The sequence below is a fragment of the Elephas maximus genome, chromosome 17 (genome assembly GCF_024166365.1).
Source record: "Elephas maximus indicus isolate mEleMax1 chromosome 17, mEleMax1 primary haplotype, whole genome shotgun sequence".
In the NCBI taxonomy this organism is placed as follows: domain Eukaryota; kingdom Metazoa; phylum Chordata; class Mammalia; order Proboscidea; family Elephantidae; genus Elephas; species Elephas maximus.
Genome location: NC_064835.1, coordinates 41,692,241 through 41,705,811, shown reverse-complemented (window position 1 = coordinate 41,705,811; position 13,571 = coordinate 41,692,241).

Genomic DNA, 13,571 nt, shown 5'->3' with positions numbered 1-13,571 from the left:
TGGGATATTTACATTGTCTCAGGAAGGTTTACTGGGCTCTTATCTGGAGGCTCTCGGGTATCTTCTTACAAGTTATTTATTAATTACAAAGGGGAAAATAGTAATTCCACAAAGGAGAGATCTGGCAGAGATCACCTTATCCAAATGATAAAGCCAACGTTACTGTTACTGGGACAAAAATGATGTCATTTGTCTGCTGATGTGACGCACTGAGAAGGACACAATGGCCCTTCTGAGGAATTACTTCCAAAAATATATAACCTGAATCAATCAATAAAACATCGGACATATCCAAATTGAGGGACTTTCTACAAATAACTGGCTTCTCTTCATAAAAATGTCAAAGGTCAAAAAGACAAAGACCCAGAAACTGTTCAAGAGTAAAGGAGACTAAAGGGATTTGAGAAGTAAGGTGCACCTGACCCAGTCATGGTGTTTTCATTCGCCTCATATGCATGTGAAAGCTGGACAATAAATGAGGAAGACCAAAGAAAAATTGATGCCTTTGAATTATGGCGTTGGCCAAGAATATTGAATATACCATGGACTGCCAAAAGAAAGAACAAATCTGTCTTAGAAGTACAGCCAGAATGCTTCTTAGAATCAAGGATGGCAAGACATCATCTCACGTTCATTGGACATGTTATAAGGAGGAACCAGTCCCTGGAGAAGGACGTTATGCTTGGTAAAGTGGAAGGTCAGTGGAAAAGAGGTAGACCCTCAAGGAGATGGATTGACACAGTGGCTGCAACAATGAGCTCAAACATAGCAATGGTGGTGAGGATGGCTCAGGACTGGGCAGTGTTTCATTCTGTTGTACATAAGGTTGCTGTGAGTAGGAACCACCTCCACAGCACTTAACAATAACAACAACAACAAAGGAACGTGTATTAATTTCCTTTTGCTGCCATAAGAAGTTATCACAAACTTAGTGGTTTAAAACAACAAAAATATTTTATCTCACAGTCAGAAATCCTGTAGGCGTGGCTGGCTCCTCTGTTCCAGGTCTCACAAGGCCGAAATAAAGATGTCAGCAGGTGGGGTTCTTACCTGGAGGCTCTGGGAAGAATTGTTTCCAGGCTCGTTCAGATTGTTGGCTGAATCCGCTGCTTGAGGTTATAGGACTAAGGTTCCTGTATCCTTGTGTCATTAAGGGGCCACCCTTTGCTCCTCCAGGCTGATTCCACATGGCCCCCTCCAGTGACAGGTTCAGTTCCACTCACATTCTAGAATCTTTCCTCTACTTTAGGAGGCTGGTGTGATTCCATTGGCCCATCTGAATAGTCCAGAATAATCATCCTATTTTAAGGTCATCTGATTAGTAAACTTAATTACATCTGTAAAGTCCCTTCAGTACCTAGATTATGCTTGATTAAATAACCAGGGGATGGGAATTTTGGTGGGACGTCTTTGAAATTCTGCCTACCACAGGAATTGACAATTCAATTTAACACAGGTTTTTGGGTTGGGGATAATTAGCAAATTTGAATATTTATTTTGGATTGGACAATAATATTGTATCAATGTTTAATTTCCTGATTTCAATGATTATTCTGTGGTTTTGAAATCAAATATCCTTGTTTTTAGGGAATCCACACTAAATCATTTAGGGGTAATAAGGCATCGTGTCTGCAACTTTCTACATGCATACACACACACACACAGAGACATACAGATAGAAAGATTATGATAAAGCAAACTTGGCAAAATAATAGCAATTTGTTAATCTGGTTAAAGGATATACAAGAGTTTGTTGTATTATTCTTGCAACTCTTTTGGAAGGTTGACATATAAAGTTACAAAAATATTGTTGAAAAAATACTCATGTTCTAAAGTTAAGTAAATTAGAAAAAAAAGAATTCGAAACTGTACATGTAGTGACTCTAATTATGTAAAAGAAAAAAATCCATGGAAAGAAATTTCCCCCCCAAATTACAATAATTTACTTAGGATTTTGGGACAGAGTGATTTTATTGTAATTTAATATTTTTTATGTATTCTAAGTCTTCTAATGCAATGCATTTTGTAATCACACATACACAAAGGCATAATCCATTTTAAGAGAAGTTGAATATCTCTTTTGTTTCAGTGTAAATGCCTTTGCTGCATTGTCGGATTCTGGCAGGTAAATTATTTATAAACGGACTTTATCCATGCTTAGGACTGTCCAGTCCACATATCAGGATAATCCTGTTTCCCATTGCCATCGGGTCCACTCCAACTCATAACAATCCTATAGGACAGAGTAGGACTGCCTCATAGGGTTTCCAAGGAGCGGCTGGTGGATTTGAACTGCCGACCTTTTGGTTAGCAGCCGAGCTCTTAACCACCCCACCACCAGGGCTTCATCAGGGCCGTACTGCAAATAATTTATATGCTGATTCCGGTTTGGCTCCGATGGTTTTCCAAGAAGCTTCTTGGGCAGCTCTCAGGGAAGCCCAAATGGAGGCAATCAGCATACAGCGTGCTAAGTGCTTGGCTGGCAAGTTCCAGACTTCCTCTCCGCTGGGCAAGCTCTGAGGGCCAGAAGGAACTTGCCGCATCAGCAGACCCTGGAGCAGTGCTTGGCGGCAGGGCAGGGCTTCAGTCAGGGCCCCTTGAGAAGAGGCTGGCACAAATGCATGCTTTCTGGAGCTTAAAAAGCAAATGCAGGATGAACATTTAGAAGATAAAAATGAGCCAAAGGGAGGGAACAATTATGCATTAGTCTGCGTCGCAGAGCTAACCACTGTTAACGTTTTGTTATATATTTATTCAAGACACTTACCTTTCTCTCTTGTCTTCTCATGCCTTCTCATTTTCTACGATTTCCCATCTCACCATTTTTCCTTCTTTTATTCTTATAAAGAAATACATGTGTAAATATAATTCTCTCTATATATAATCTACGTTGTTGTTCTTAGGTGCCATCGAGTCAGCTCCAACTTACAGCAACTCTGTGCACAGCAGAACAGAGCACTGCCTGGACCTGTGCCATCCACACAGCCGCTGCTATATTTGAGCCCATTGTTGCAGTCACTGTGTCAGTCCATCTCATTGAGTGTCTTCTTTTTTTGCTGACCATCTCCTTTACCTGTCCCTTCTCCAGGAACTGGTCCCTCCTGATAACATGTCCAAAGTACATGAGACAAAGTCTTGCCATTCTTGATTCTAAGGAGCATTCTGGCTGTACAACTTCTAAGACAGATTTTTTTCTTTCTTGTGGCAGTCCATGGTATATTCAATATTCTTTGCCAACACCATAATTCAAAGGCGAGATTTTTTTTTTGGTCTTCCTTATTCATTCTCCAGCTTTCACATGCATATGAGGCAATTGAAAATACCGTGGTCAGGCTCACCTTAGTCCCCAAAGTGACATCTTTGCTTTTTAACACTTTAAAGAGGTCTTTTGCAGCAGATTTGCCCAATGCAGTACATCGTGTGACTTTTTTAAATAATATTTTAGATGAAGGTTTACAGAACAAACTAGCTTCTCATTAAACAATTAGTACACATATTGTTTTGTGACATTTGTTGCCAACTCCAATGTCAACACTCTCCCCTCTCCACCTTGGGTTCCCCGTTACCAGCTTTCCTGTCCCCTTCTGCCTTCTCATCCTTGTTCCTGGGCTGGTATGCCCATTTAGTCTTGATTTGTTTTATGGGCCCGTCTAATCTTTGGCTGAAGGATGACCTCAGTAGTGATTTCAGTACTGAGGTAAAAGGGGTTCCGGGTTTCTCTAGTCCCTGTCAGACCAGCAAGTCTGATTTTTTGTGTGTGTGAGTTAGAATTTTGTTCTACATTTTTCTCTAGTTCTGCCTGAGACCCTCTGTTGTGATCCCTGTCAGAGCAGTCGGTGGTGGTAGCTGGGCACCATCTAATTGTGCTGGACTCAGTCTGGTGGAGGCTGTGGTGATTGTGGTGCATTAGTCCTTGGGACTGATCTTTCCCTTGTGTCTTTAGTTTTCTTCATTCTCCCTTGCTCCAGATAAGGTGGGATCAGTGGAGTATCTTAGATGGCCCCTCACAGGCTTTTAAGACTCTAGGTGTTACTCACCAAAGTAGGATGTAGAACATTTTCCTTTTAAACTATGTTATACCAATTGAACTAGATGTTCCCCAAGGCCATGATTCCCATGCTCCCAGCCCGGTAATTCAGTCCCTCAGGGCATTTGGATGTGTCTATGAAGCTTCCATGCTCTTGCCTTGGTCAAGTTGTGCTAACTTCCTCAGTATTGTGTACTGTCTTACCCTTTGGCAACATTACCACTTATCTATTGTCAAGCTAGTGTTTCCCCCCCCCCATAACCATCAAAGATTGTTTCTTTCAATGTATAAACCTTTTCATGAGTTTTTATAATAATGGTCCAATACAGTATTTGCCCTTTTGTGAGTGACTTATTTCACTCAGCATAATGCCCTCCAGATCCATCCACGTTGTGAGATGTTTCGAAGATTCATCATTATTCTTTACTGTTGCATAGTTTGTTTATTCATTCATCTGTTGTTGGGCACTTAGGTTTTTTCCTTCTTTTGGCTATTGTGAATAATGCTGCAACGAATATGGGTATGCATAAGTCTATTCATGTGACAGTTCTTATTTCTCTAGGATATAGTCCCAGGAGTGGAATTTCTGGATTGTGATTACTATTTCTAGTTTTTTAAGGAAGTGCCATGTCCTTCCCCAAAATGGCTATACCATTTTACATACCCATCAGCAGTTCAAAAGAGTTCCAATCTCCCTGCAGCCTCTCCAATATTTGTTACTTTCTGTTTTTTTTATTTATACCAGTAATGTCTGAGTGAGATGGTATCTCATTGTAGTTTTGATTTGCTTTTCTCTAATGGTAGTGATCGTGAGCATTTCCTCATGTGTCTGTTCGCAGCCTGAATGTCTTCTTCAGTGAAGTATCTGTTCATATCCTTTGCCCGTTTTTTAATTGCGTTATTTGTCTTTTTGTTGTACAGGTGTTAGATTTTCCTGTAGATTTTAGAGGTTAGAATTTTGTCGGATTTGTCATAGCCAATTTTTTTTTTCCCTGTGCAGTCTTTTGATGAGCGTGTTTAATTCTTAGAATATCTCAGTTATCTAGCTTATTTTCTGGTGTTTGTCTATTGTTAGTTATGGTTTGTCTCCTATTTATGCCATATATTAGAGCCTCTAGCGTTGACCCTATTTTCTCTTCTATGATTTTTGTAGTTTTCGGTTTCATATTTAGGTCTTTTATTTTGAATTAGTTTTTGTGTGTGGTGTGAGGTATGGGTCTTGTTTCATTTTTTTGTAGATGGGCATACAGTTTTGCCAGTACCATTTGTTAAAAAGACTGTCTTTTCCCCATTTAGTGGAACTTTGGGGCTTTTGTCAAAGATCAGGTGACCGTAGGTGGATTGATTTACATCTGGGTTCTGGATTCTGTGTCTGTCATTGTGCCAGCACCAGGTTGTTTTGACTACCTTAGCTGTATAGTAGGTTCTGAGGTCAGGTAGTGTGAGTCCTCCTACTTTATTCTTCTTCAATGGTGCTTTACTTATTTGGGTCCTCTTTCCTTTCCCTAAAAAGTTAATGATTACTATTTCTGTCTTGTTAGAGAATGCTGTTGGTATTTGGATCTGGATTGTATTTGTAGATTTCTTTGGGTAGAATCGACATTTTCACAATGTTGAGTCTACCTATCCATGAGCATGGTATGTTTTTCCATTTATGTAGGTCTTGTTTTGTTCCTTGCAGTAGTGTTTTGTAGTTGTCTTTGTATAGGTCTTTTTTTGTCTCTCATTAGATTTATTTCTGAGTATTTTATTTTTGTAAGGGCTATTATAAATGGTATTGCTTTGGGATTTCCTTTTTGTAGTTCTCTTTACTGGTGTATAGGAATCCAACTGCTACTCTGCTGAATCTTCTCTTAGTTCCAGTAGTTTTTTTGTGTGTGTGCATGAAGTCCTTTGAGTTCTCTATGTATAGTATCATACTGTCCATAAATAAAAAAAATAGGGATAGGTTTATTTCTTCCTTACCAGTTTGGATGCCCTTTATTTCTTTTTCCTGCCTTATTGCTCTAGCTGGGATTTCCAGCACAATGTTAAGTAGTGGTGGTGATAAAGGGCATTCTTGTCTTGTTCCTGTTCTCGGGAAGAATGTTTTCAGCTTCTCTCCATTGAAAATGTTGTTGACTGTTGGTTTTGTATAGATGTCCTTTTTTTATGATGAGGAATTTTCCTTCTATTCCTATTTTATTGAGATTTTTATCAGGAATGGGTGTTGGACTTTAATGAGTGTTTTTTTCTGTGTCAATTGAGGTGATCATGTGAGTCTTTTGTTTTATTTATGTGGTGGATTATGTTGATTGATTTTCTAACATTGGCTTACCTGGTATGAATCCCACTTGGTCATGGTGTATTATTTTTTCGATATCATGCTGAATTTATTGGCTAGAATTTTGTCGAGAATTTTTGCATCTATATCGTGAGACATATTGGTCTGTAATTTTCTTTTTTTGTGGTGTCTTTGCCTGGTTCTGGTATCAGGGCTATGCTGGCTTCATATTATGAATTCAGAAGTATCCCTTCCTTTTCTATGTTCTGAAATGGTTTGAGTAGTACTGGTGCAGATTGTTTTCTGAATGTTTGGTAGAATTCTCCAGTGAAGCCATCTGGGCCAGGGATTTCTTTTGTTGGGAATTTTTTTTTTATTATTATTGCCTTTTCAAATCTCTTCTCTTGCTATGGGTCTGTTCAAATTTTCGGCCTCAGTTTGTGTTAGTTTAGGCAGGTACTGTGTTTCTAAAAATTTGTGCACTTCCTCTAGGCTTTCAAATTTTTTGGAGTATAGTTTTTCATAGTACTCTGTTATGACCCTTTTTATTTCAGTTGGATCTGTAGTAATGTCCCCCATTTCATTTCTTATTTGGGTTATTTGTATCCTCTCCTAATTTTCTTTAGTCAATTTGTCAATGGTTTGTCAATTTTGTTGATCCTTTCAAAGAACCAATTTTTGGTTTTATTGATTTTTTTCTATGGTTTTTCTTTTCTCTATTTCATTTATTTCTGCTCCGATCTTTATTATTTCCTTTCTTCTGGTGGCTGTGGGCTTCTTCTGCTGTTCTCTTTCTATTTGTTCATGTGTAGAGATAACGTTTTGATTTTGTCCGTTCTTTTTTGATGTGTGTGTTTATTGCTATAAATTGACCTCTGAACACCACACAATGAAGAGGAAGTCAGCACAACTGGACTAAACCAAAAGTTAAGTTTCTTGAATACAACCAAACACTTCGAGAGAGAGAGTAACAGGGACGGGGTTCTGGTGACCATGGTTTCAGGGGACATCTAGGTCAATTAACATTAAGAAAACGTTCTGCATCCTATTTTGTCTATTTTTTTCCTTATTTTTGTCTGCATTTTCCTTCATCTCTTGGAGAGCCCTGAATATTAGAGTATTGAATACTCTATTAGGTAGTTCTAGTGCCTTTTCTTCTACCACAAGGTCATCTGGTGTTTTATTTTGGTAGCTTTCTGTAGTCATCTTGTCCTGCCTTTTTTTTTTTTTTTTTTTTAGTCTGATTTGATATTGTTTGCTGTCTCTGGGAAATTCAGGGATTATTTTCGTTGTTTTTTGATTGTAGATTTGTTTATTTCGTCCCGCTTTTTTGTTTCATTTGGTTATGTCTTGGCAGGTGGCCTGTGCTTGTTTTGTTGCTTGCTTACCTGTGGGCATGATACTTCTCACCACCTTGTCCAGTTGGCCAGGGCCTGTCACTCAGCTATGGTGCACCAGGGCAGGTCCACTGGGGGGATGGGCAGGGATAGGTCATTTGTGGCATGAACTGGAGCCAACGGGGCTCAGCTGGGGGGCAGTGCATGGTGGTGTTGGGGGACTATATCAGTGCCAATTGGGGGTATGGCGCTTGGTGCAGATAGGCAGGAGGGAAGGGAAATGATGTTATCGGTGGAGCTAAGTGGTTGAGAGAAAGAAGAGAGAGAAATAAATGCAAAAAAGCAAAAAAAAAAAAAAGTAAATAAAGTAGTGGCATGGTAGGATTCAGTAGGTGAAGTGGTGCGGACTCAGGGAGGACTTGTGCTGTGGCTCTCTAGCTGAGTGGTGTGGCACAGCCCATCAAGCAGGGGAGGGGATGCCATACGTGGCTAGCTGGGCAGGGGAAAGAAAAGAAAGGAAGAGAAAGAGAGAGAAGAAACAAGAAAAGCCAAAAAGAAAAAACATTAAGTAGAAAAACATATAAAAACAAAAAACAGAATAAAACAAACAAAGAAATGGTGCTGAAAGAGCCAGAAGTAGGAGCAGGGTGGACCCAGGCAACAGTGAGCTGGTGTCTCTCTGGCTGAGTGACAGTGGCCCATTGGAAAGCAGTGGAGGCCTGATACTGGAAAGGGTGGGGGGTGGAAAGTGTGTATCCCTGGTTTCTGGGTGCTCTGTTTCCTGTCAGGAGCTCTGTGAAGTTGTCTTCTAGTACTCCCTGTGTACAGTCCTTGGTGGCTGAGGTCCAAGATGGCGAATCTGGGTGGCAGAGAGCTGGCATCTCTCCAGCCAAGCAATCATGGCCTGTTGGAAAGCATTGGAGGCCTCGCACAGGGAAGAAGGGTGGAGGGTGGGAAAGCATGTATCTCTGGTTACTGGGTACTCTGTCTCCTGTTGGGAACTCCATGAAGTTGCATTCCTGTACTCCCTGTCCATGATCCTTGGTGGCTGAGATCCAAGATGGCAAATCTGGGTGGCAGTGAGCTGGTGTCTCTCCAGCCCAGCGACTCTGGCTCTTTGGAAAGTGGTGGAGGCCTCATACAGGGAAGAAGGGTAGCAAGTGGGAAAACATGTATCCCCGGTTATGGGTGCTTTGCCTCCTGTTGGGAGCTCCACGAAGTTGCCTTCCCATATTCCCTGTCAATGTTCTTTGGCGGCTGTAGTCCAAGATGGAGAATCCCTGCCGTGTTAGCTGGTAGGGATCCTCCACTGTGTAGCTCTCTTCATTCTCTGTTGTCTGTCAGTTTCTTATTCTCTTCGGTGCTTGATCAAGTACTTTATCCCTTCATTTGATGCTTAGGGTTCCAGGATTGACATTTGTATCTGTTTTACTTAGTTTGTTGGGTTTTTGCTGTAGAGGAACGGCATGGTGCTTCTGTCGTAGTGCCATGTTGGCTCCTCCTTCTTGTTTTTATTTTTAAACAGTTTTATTAAGGTGTGATTAATATATATAAAAAAAAAACCTGCATATATTTAAAATGCACAACTTTTGACAAATTTTGACACTTCTATGCGTACATCACCACAATCAAAATACTGAGCATATCCATTATGCCCAGAAGTTTTCTAAGGACCCTTTGTACTCCCTCAGCCCCACCCTTGCTTGCCCACCCTTGCCTCAGGCAACAGTTGATCTGCTTGTCACTATAGGTGACTTTGTATTTTCAAAAATTTTATATAAATGAAATCATACAGTATGTACTTTTTTTGGTGGGGGAGTCTGGCTTCTTTCACTTAGCATGGTTATTGTGAGGCTCTTCTATACATGTATCATTTCTTATCATTGCTCAAAAGTTTCTGTTATATGGCTATATCACAATTCATTTATCCATTCACCTGTTGATAGACATTTTGGTTGCTTCCAGCTTGGGGCTATTACAAACAGAGCTGCTGTGAACATTAGTGTACAAGTCTTTCTGTGGACTCTGTTTTCATTTCTCTTGACTAATACCTAGGAGATGAAACATCTGAGTCTTATGACAGATGAATGTTTAAGTTTTTCAGAAACTAAAGAACTGTTTTAAAAGTGGATGTACCATGTTACATTCTCAACAGCAGTGTATGAGAATTTCATTCCTGTACATCCTCACCCACACTTGAAATAATCAATCTTCTTAACTTTGGATAGTCTAGTCAGTATTTCGCTGTAATTTCAACTTGAATTTTCTAATGACTAATGATACCAAAATCTTTTCATGTGTGATTTGGCATCCATATATCTTCTGTGGTGAAGCATCTGTTCAAATCTTTTTTTAACTTATTTATTGAGTTTGTTTTCTTATTGTTACGTTTTACATATTAGATACAAGTCCTTTATCAGATATATGCTTTGGAAATTCTTTATCCTGCTGTGTAGTTTGGCTTTTTGTTCATTTAATAGTGTCTTTCAAAAGCCAGATATTGTGGGAGAAAGATGTGGCGGTCTGCTTCCATAAAGATTTATAGCCTTGGAAACCCTATGGGACAGTTCTACTCTGTCCTACAGGGTCGCTATAAGTCAGAATCAACTCCATAGCAATGAGTTTTGAAGGTGCTGGGCCCTCCTCAAAGAACGCTGGCTTGGGGCCCTGCAGGGCTGTGGAGCTGTTCCCAAGTGCCATCACCTTGCACTGTGCCCACAGTCAGTGGGGCGTGCTGATGTTGCCTGTGTGGGCAGCGTCTCTACAGGCAGGGCTAGGGCAGGCTGCTGGGGAGGGCAGTATGCTCAGTTCAACACTGCAAGGTGGCAACACAGTTTGCCCTGATGCCACCCAATAAATGCCTGTTACTTATTTTTTAAAAAAAAGCCAGATATTATTTGCTCCTGAGGTTCACTCTTCATCCAAAGATTAGACAGACCCATAAAACAAAATGAGACTAAAGGGACACACCAGCACACCAGCCCAAAAGCAGGAAGGGACAGGACAGCTGGTAATAGGGAACCCAAAGTAGAGGAGGGAGAGTGTTGACATGTCGTGGGGTTGGTGACCAACGTCATAAAACAATATGTGTACTAACTGTTTAATGAGCAGCTAGTTTGCTCTGTAAACCTTCATCTAAAGTATAATAAAAAAGTTAATAATAAATAAATAAAACCCAGATATTCTTAATTTTGATGAAGCTCAGTTTAACAAAATTTTTGTTTGTGGATTATACTTTTAGTGTTGCATCTATGAAATCTTTGCCTAATCCAAGATGGCTAAAGTTTTTGTCTAGAAATTTTTGAGTTTTAAGATTTATATTTAGGCCTAAGATCCATTTTGAGTAGGTTTTTAAATATGATGGGAGGTATAGATTAAGTTTCTTTTTTTTTTTTCCTTGTATATAGATATCCCATTATTCTTTCACTCTGATGAAAAGGCTATCCTTTCTCCACTGAATTGCTTTGAACCTTTGTTGAAGATCAGTTGTCCATATATGTGTGGGTCTGTTTCTGGACTCTTTATTCTATATGTCTATCTTCACACCAATACCACACACCCTTGAACAAGGTAGCTTTATAGTAAGTCTTGAAATCTGTAGGTGAGATCTCCAACTTTGTTCTTCTTTTCCAAAGTTGATTATTCTAGGTGCTTTGCATTTCCATGTGAATTTTAGAATAAGCTTGCCTATTTTTACAAAAATCCTGCTGGGATTTTAATTAGGATTATATTGAATCTACAGATCATTCCGAGAGAATATTGAGCCTTTTAATCAATGCATGTAACAGAATAGATAGTCCAGAAATAGACACATATATATGAACAACTGATATTGGGCAAAGGTACAAAGGCAATTCAATTCAAGGAAGGTCAGTTAATATGACTATTATTCAAATATATGCATCAACCACTAATGCCAAAGATAAGGAAGTTGAAGATTTTTACCAACTTGTGCAGTCTGAAATTCATCATATATGCAATCAAGATTCTCTGATAATTCCTGGTGACTGGAATGCAAAAGCTAGAAACAAAGAAGGATCAGTAGTTGGAAAATATGACCTTGATGATAGAAACAATGACAGAGATCGCATGATAGAATTTTGCAAGGACAATGAGTTCTTCATTGCAAATACATTTTTCAACAACATAAATGGCAACTATACATATGGACCTTGCCAGAGGGAATATACAGGAATCACACTGACTGCATCTGTGAAAAGAGATGATGGAGAAGCTCAATATCATCAGTCAGAACAATGGCAGGGGCCAACTGTGGAACAGACCATCAATTACTCATATGCAAGTTCAAGATGAAGCTGGAGAAAATTAGAGCAAGTTCACAAGAGCCAAAATATGACCTTGAGTATATCCTACCTGAATTTAGAGATCATCTCAAAAATAGATTGAACACTAATGACCGAAAACCTGATGAGTTATAGAATGACATTAAGGACATCATACACAAAGAAAGCAAAAGGTCATTAAAAAGGCAAGAAAGAAATAGGACTAAAATGGATGTCAGAAGAGGCTCTGAAACTTGCTCTTCAAGGTAGAGTAGGTAAAGTGAATGGAAGAAATGATTAAGTAAAGGAGCTGAGCAGAAGATTTCAAAGGACAGCCCGAGAAGACCAAGTAAAGTATTTTGGTGAAATGTGCAAAGTCTTAGAGTTAGAAAAACAAAGGAGAAAAACACACTCAGCATTTCTCAAGCTGCAAGAACTGAAGAGAAAATTCAATCCTCGAGTTGCAATATTGAAGAATTCCACAGAGAAAATATTAAATGATGCAGGAAGCGTTGAAGGAAGATGGAAGGAATACAGAGAACCACCGTACCAAAAAGAATACATCAACATTCAACCATTCAGGAGGTATCATATGATCAAGAACTGATAGTACTGAAGGAAGAAGTCCAAGCTGCACTGAAGGCATTGGTGAAAAACAAAGCTCCAGGAATTAATGGAGTACCAACTGAGATGTTTTAACAAACGGATGCAGCTCTGGAGTTGTTCACTCTATGCCAAGAAATTTGGAAGACAGTTTCCTGGCCAATCAACTGGAAGAGATCCACATTTGTACCCATTCCAAAGAAAGGTGATCCAACAGAATGCAGAAATTATAGAACAATATAATTAATATTACACGCAAGCAAAATTTTGCTGAGATCATTTAAGAATGGTTGCATCAAGTACATTGACAGGGAACTGCCAGAAATTGAAGCCAGATTCAGAAGAGGATGTGGAACGAGGGATATAGTCACTGATGTCAGATGGATCCTGGCTGGAAGCAGAGAATACCAGAAAGTTGTTAACCTGTGTTTTATTGACTACGCAAAGACATTCGACTGTGTGGATCATAACAAATTATGCATAACATTGTGAAGAATGGAAAATCCAGAACATTTAATTGTGTTCATGAGGAACCTGTACATAGACCAAGAGGCAGTCGTTTAAACAGGACAAAGGGATACTGCGTGGCTTAAAATCAGGAAAGGTATGTGTCAGGGTTGTATCCTTTTACCATACTTATTCAATCTGTATGCTGAGCAAATAATTCAAGAATTCGGTTTCTTGGGGCTGTGGGATTGATGCCCTCAGCCCCCAGCTGCTGCCTGCCATGATCTGACATGTGGCTTTTTGCTCTGTAGAGTTTTTAATGGCTGATTTTTCAGAAGTAGATCAGCAGGACTTACTTCCTTTCTTCTGCATGGATTTAAACTGCCAACCTTTTGGTTAGTGCTGAGTGCTTAAACACTTGCGTCACCTAGGGACTCTTAATATTAGGATATAACAGTTGAATTGCCTTGATGCTGGACTCAGCAGTCTCATTTTACATGTACACCTCTGATCCTTGAGAACTTTGTTTCTCTCCCCTCCATTTTAATGCTGAGAAATTAGAAAACCCAGGAAGTTAGGCTGCCTGGATGACAGCTCCAGCTCTGCAACTG